Source organism: Atractosteus spatula, chromosome 10 (genome assembly GCF_055471065.1).
Source record: "Atractosteus spatula isolate fAtrSpa1 chromosome 10, fAtrSpa1.hap1, whole genome shotgun sequence".
Taxonomy (NCBI): domain Eukaryota; kingdom Metazoa; phylum Chordata; class Actinopteri; order Semionotiformes; family Lepisosteidae; genus Atractosteus; species Atractosteus spatula.
Window position 1 is genome coordinate 16120163 of NC_142715.1, and position 6210 is coordinate 16126372.

The window sequence follows — 6210 nt, forward strand, 5'->3', positions numbered from 1 at the left end:
ATTCGATCATGTTGTGATATTTAGAAATATAAATTTGTTTGGTGCGAATGAGGTTTTATTTAATCTCTGACCAAGGGAAACGTTTCATTTTTTCAAAGAAATGTTTGTTAAAAAATAAAGTCATAGTTACATGGGATTCAATCACAGACCATGTGACATGGGAGTCAGGAACCTAACCCACAGCACCACCGGCACAGTCACATGCTGAGTGCTGAAAAAGCACTACAGAAACATTATCGAAAGACAATGCACAGATTTGATAAAGCTATAAAATAATGTAATTAGGCACAGAAGAAGTTTACAGCACAGTACAATAATATATGCTGACCATGACTTTAGAAGGATAAATTACCTTACACTCAATTTAAACACAAGCTGTCTTTAGCCTTCTAAGCTGGTTCATACAGAAATGTAGAGAACCAGGCTCAGAACACACAGCTTCATTAGCGAATACATATGCAGGACAACTGGAGAAGACGTTTTACAGTGGATGGATTTTTAGAAACATCCCATCAGTGACATTACTGAAGTCAACTCCTAGGTAACTGTCGTGTGGATAGTTTCACAAGAATCAGACAAAGGTTTAAGCATCGCTTGTTCTTGATAAAACTGCAAAAAAAAAAAAAACAACAACCCATAATGTACTTCTTTGCGGCTCTGTTTGCCCAAATCATATATTCACAACGTAAAATTAGAAACTAATATAACTTTACCAAAATCCTCAATATGGAAACAGAACCTGTGTAATTTTTGACAGATGATGTACTCGTAACATTTTTACAAGACGAACTACAACATTTAAAAAATGACTTGTATGTACTTGATATCTCTAATCAATCCACGGCGAGATAGTTAAAGCAGAGTCCCCGCACAAAACAAAACTAAAACGCCCTGGGCATACCGTTTCGCGCTTCTTATCAGTTGCTCAAAAGTAATTTGACCGTATGAAATGCATAATATAAACCTAGAAACATATACGTGAGCAGTATTTGCGTAGTATCGGTGTCAAGACATACCTCTCAAATACTGTAAATCAAGTTAAAAATATCTCAAGACCGATTCTGGTCATAATGAAACCATGTTTTGTGTATGTTTTCTTTATAGTACCGAGACCAGCCATATACTGTATGTTTATGTTCCAAAATTAATATAGTTTATGGCCTTCACACGCGTTACAGTATGCTCCTATTCTTTTTATGCTCAGCTACTAAGATTTCCCTTCAGTGGTAAAATTCCATATGAATATTCAATACTACAACGGGCACAGTAAAGAGGTTTACAGTAAATCTTTCTACGACAGACCAACGGACCACGAGTGCCCCTGTCGGTCAACCAATCACGTACCGCGGTACCCCGCGTCATCTTGCATCACGATGCGCGACGCCGTAGCCAATTACCTCCGTTACGTGTCTGTACCGCGCACTTTGAATGGCTGCATCTGTATAAATTGAATTGTTCTATTTTTCAGGCTTGCATAGTCTTATTCATATTTCAGTTAAACCTTTTCTTCTGTAGTAATTTCATTTGATATTAAAATTAGTCCTGATTTACAATTTTTGGACATGGTTCATCTTAAAGAATTTTGTACTAAGTTTCAGTTTCAGTTTAATCGTGCCCAGAAGCTACCAAAACTGGTAATGTTCACGTAATGTGTAATGCAAAAGCAGCATTTGGGGTGGGAAACAAAAGGCATTTCTTGGTACGAATCCTAAAACTTCATAGATGGCGTTCTAGGACTTCTCGTTTCAGATAAAGCTGTCAATACATCATAGATTTCTACTCAATCAATATCAGCAGTGCTATCACTACCGAACGCTAAATATAGATCCTGGCAATAATTCATGAGTTGTTCGTTAGAAAATTGTTTATGTTTTTTTTTAACGTTTTCAATACCAGACAAAAAGTCGAAAGTTTCAATTTCATACAACTGATGAAATCTCTCTTCGATAGAAGTTATAAGTACAGTACATCCAAAATACTGCGGAATGAATCAAATTTACATGTTTCTTGTGGATCCAGAAGATCATTTTGAGACTCAAAAAATGCCTGTTTTTTCTTTTTTCGAGGACAAAGGAGTAGCAGCAGGAGTAGCGGTAATGGCAAGAACGTGTTTAGAGTTCAGCACTTCTCATTTCTAATGCAGAGCCATCGACTCGGAAAGCACCGCCCGCAATAAAAGAAATTGCAGAATTGGTCTGTTCATGCTGCCTACACGCTTTGAATTGCTGGCATTTTCTGCAAGCGTTCCTTTTTGAGGGTTCATGAAATTCCTCACATTTGAGCCAACACTAAAATATTTCATTCGGGGTCGCCTAATTCATAGTGCAAACCGAATCTACAGGGGAATGCTGTGGCACATGAAGCCGTTTGTTATTCTGTTGTGAGGTGTGAGGGGCGGAATGCAAATTGAGTTGGTGAATAGAAAATGAAACAGGAGTCACTTCTTGAGCTACGAATTCCAAAAAGTATGAAAACCTGTGCATTTTAACAGTGCAGAATACTCACAAATTGCACTGAGTTGCTTGCTTTCTTCTGCTGCTTTTATATTTCAGTCATTCCCTGTCAGCTAGCACTGGAACAATTCAAGAGAGGTAAAAACAGAAGCTGTCAGGAGTGGGATTTGAACCCACGCCTCCATTTGGAGACCAGAATACCCAAGCCAGCTGGAAAGACACATGTCCTTGAGTCTGGCACCTTAGACCACTCGGCCACCCTGACAAGTGAGAGCAAGTGGTGTGCTGAATGCACCAGTAGTTGACTAAACTGAGTTTCTTCCCTGAAATTATTTGCTTGCGAAGAGCCAAGTTGCCTTGAATGGATCTTGGAAATCAAATATACGGATGGATTGTTATTCGGTTGTGAGTTTTGAGGGGCGTATTATAAATTGAGTTGGTGAAAAGGCGCTTTTTGTTAGTCTGTCGGGAGGCTGCACAAGGTGTTTAGAGGGAGAACTTCTAAAAGGCAGGCTCTCTATGTTTAACATCAAGAAAGATTTTTTTTTTCTCAATGGAAATGCTCTTTGGCACTTTCAGCTTTACGTAGGGAACAAGGTCTGCCGAGATCACTTTTGAGCCAGTGCAAATGGTAATGTGCCACCAAGCACATTTAATATTGGCTGTGGTAGCGAGCTGCTTTTGTTTGTGAAGCTTTGAATTCTTTAAGCTGAATCATCGGCAGGAGTAGCTTATTAAATCTTTGCTCATAGCGCTCCTTCAGAAATACCTTGTCCATGTACAAAAAAGATCAGGGGATTTACTTCATGCTTTCACATAGCATGCCTTACACGAAAGATTTAAATATGGAATTGATTGTGCTTCTTGATGTTGTTCCTGTGGTTGCCTTGGTTACAATGGTGAACGTTCTTCCACGTTCTGCTAGAGTATCCACTGGGTGGGCTTTATCAATTGGCTCGGATAGGTCATCAGTGCTCCGTCTCCAGAAAAATAATCAGCACTGTCTTTTTTCTGTGCGCATGACCGTCTTTTAAAACATATAAAATCACAAGTTCATTGATTTCTCCAAATAACAACAATACATTTTAACCCAGCGGTTAGCATTCCTTCAATCCAATAGTTTCACTCCAAGAAAAAAGCAGCGCAATATATAGAGAGATGATATTCAAAGATTTCAACGTTCTTATTGGATTGCCTGTATGCAGATATCGCTCAGAATTGCTAATATGATTTTAATTCAGTTTTTCTCTACTACTTTCAGAGTCTTTTATTGACCTTGCTGAAGCAGAGAAGTGAAATAATCACAAATGCCACCAGTTGTGCAGCTGTTTCTGGTTAATAATGATTAATGCAAAAAAAAAAACAGCTCCTTACATTAAGAGCAAGAGCAACCAACGCGCTCGCTTGTTGAGTTGAGTATTTTCCGAGCTACTCTTCCTTAGCTGTGTAGAGGTTTGATGGGTTTACTGAGACAATTATTCATTGTAGCAGTAATCACGAGGTGGTTTGTTGTTGCTTTTAGAAAATCAATCGTCAGAACAACTAACAACGCACACACACGGGTTCAATACACGAGATACAGTTATTAATATAAATTGTGCACCAAACATACAGTATACTAGTCTGCCTGGATACAAGCGGCAGACCTTACTGTGAGGGTTATCAATATACAAGGTATATAATCTCAAAGAGATGCAAACACAAAGAGATACACAACAGAGAATATATGTCAATATATATCGTTCGGTTACCAAATCGCTAATCAGTGTTATTACCCACTGTTACTCTTAACTCGGAAGTAAATGCATTACTCATGAATTAAATTGATAACAACTTGTGTTGAGGTACAATTGAATTCTCGAGACGCAATGTAGAACATGGGGTTTACTTATCCACTGTGTATGGATTTGGAATTTCCCGGCACGAACACCAAACCAGCTGACAGGCTCTGTTGCAGCCTCGGTTCCAGCGGTTGTCCAATGGGCGTTGTCCCGGCGTCCTCTGGCTACCGGCCAACCAGTCGAGGTGCAGCTCAGAGTAGGACAGGCGGAGGAATCTGACTGCGGTGCGCAGGACTCCGAGAGAGTCCGGCTGGCTAGTAGAAAGTCTCTATGCACAGAGTGTGACCGCGAGTCCTCACAAGTCAATCTTTTGCCCGGGAAGAAGCTGGTTCGTTCCCGGACCAGCGCTGCTTCGGAATAAGCTATTCAGGTTGTCGACGAGGGTCCAACTGTAGGCTGCCGTTGATCAAGCGGAGCATTCACGTTGGTAGAATTCTGAGTACGTACGGGATCCTCGGCCTCACGCTTAGAACAAAGTCCAAGTCCCAGTGCAGACAACAGCAGTTGTCACGTGATTGTCTCTGACGATGCGCGAAAATGGCCAAGGAGAGCCCCGATCTGAGCTTGCGCTCCCTTTTTGACCAAGACACAGATGTGTGCTGATTGGTTGAGAGTTTGGCGGGCATTGGAGACCCACGTGGTGTTACCAGGCCCTGCCAATCCCTGATTGGTTGATCAAGGTGAGATATGAGTCACTTATTCCTGACACTTAGGAATGCAGTCCAGATGTCCATTCGGCACTCCCTAGACAGATAGGCACCAATGGATGACCATTGATCATGATAGCCAGGCTTAGCTAAGTGCATCTCCGTTTGGGATCTGTCCCTTATCAAAAGAAAATATCTTAAATCAGCCTGCATGAATACTTTTTCTGTGGCTGCACCACAGAGAGGGAGAGTGAGATGGGGCCTCATTTAGGAAAGCACAGCAACGCTTAATTCTGTCTTATTAACAAGCATTGCTGCTACAGCTTTAAAGTTATTTGGCGAGCATGGACCTCTGAGAAGGAGTCTGAATCCATCAAGAAGACAGGAATTCTAATATCGCACTGCCGTCTTGTGTACAAAATATTTGTTCAACTCTAACGTCTGTGTGCGTTGACAAGACATCTCAAAAGGACGTATTAAATAAGAAAATGATCCTTTCTGTTACCATTCCTGTGGTTGGAGCGTTGTTTCACCCTTTTACGTTCTACAATATTTACAGACAAGGTTTTATCACTGGAGTTGTACAGAACAAGTGTGCATCAGTCCATGAAAATCATCAGTACTGCTGTTTTTCTATGCATAGTTTAATCAAGAGCACTTAAAAGATGCAAAAGATGGATTGTGTTCTGTGAGCACCTGCACATCTCTAAGTCACTTCCACAGCCTCTTATGTTGGTGATGTAGCTCAGTGGTAGAGTGCATGCTTTGCATGTATGAGGTCCTGGGTTCAATCCCTGGCATCTCCAAGTGCTTTATGTTACTGTACTCACATCGCAGTCTTCTGTTGAGTGAAAATTCTTCACTCGTGTTCATAGAGAGCCAGGTTTACACAATTAAACTCGAAGTGCTACAGTGTTCTCTGCAGTTTTAAATGTACCTCCAAAGCATTTAGTTCTGTTAACTACCAAAGAATGTGAACTAATTTAAAGTCACATTCAGGAAATCCAGAGAACGTCTTCACACTTGTCATGGCTGTTGCAGAAAAACCTCACCCAGGATGTTGAATCTCACCCGGGATTTCCTGAGAGATCATTCAGCGAGCGAGTCCTCCCTCTGGACTCCACACTGAGCTGAAAGCTGCGCGAATTCCTCACTGCGTGTCCTGTACAGTGTAGTACAGTGACAAGAACGCCTTGAGTTTTTTTCCGTATGTGAAGGAAAATGCAAAAGAGCATGAAAAGTATTGATGGTATAAAATATCCATGGTAC

The 6210-nt window shown here is 40.9% G+C and overlaps 2 non-coding genes across 2 annotated transcripts; one reads left to right on the forward strand and one right to left on the reverse strand.

Moving 5' to 3' along the window:
* Positions 1 to 2605: 2605 nt before the first annotated feature.
* On the reverse strand, positions 2606 to 2718 carry trnal-caa (transfer RNA leucine (anticodon CAA)). Its single transcript has 2 exons — positions 2681 to 2718; positions 2606 to 2651 (listed from the first exon to the last, which is right to left on the reverse strand). It is a non-coding gene; the product is annotated as a tRNA-Leu (tRNA).
* A 2957-nt stretch (positions 2719 to 5675) lies between these two features.
* Positions 5676 to 5747, forward strand: trnaa-ugc (transfer RNA alanine (anticodon UGC)). The gene has a single exon. It is a non-coding gene; the product is annotated as a tRNA-Ala (tRNA).
* Positions 5748 to 6210: the final 463 nt, after the last annotated feature.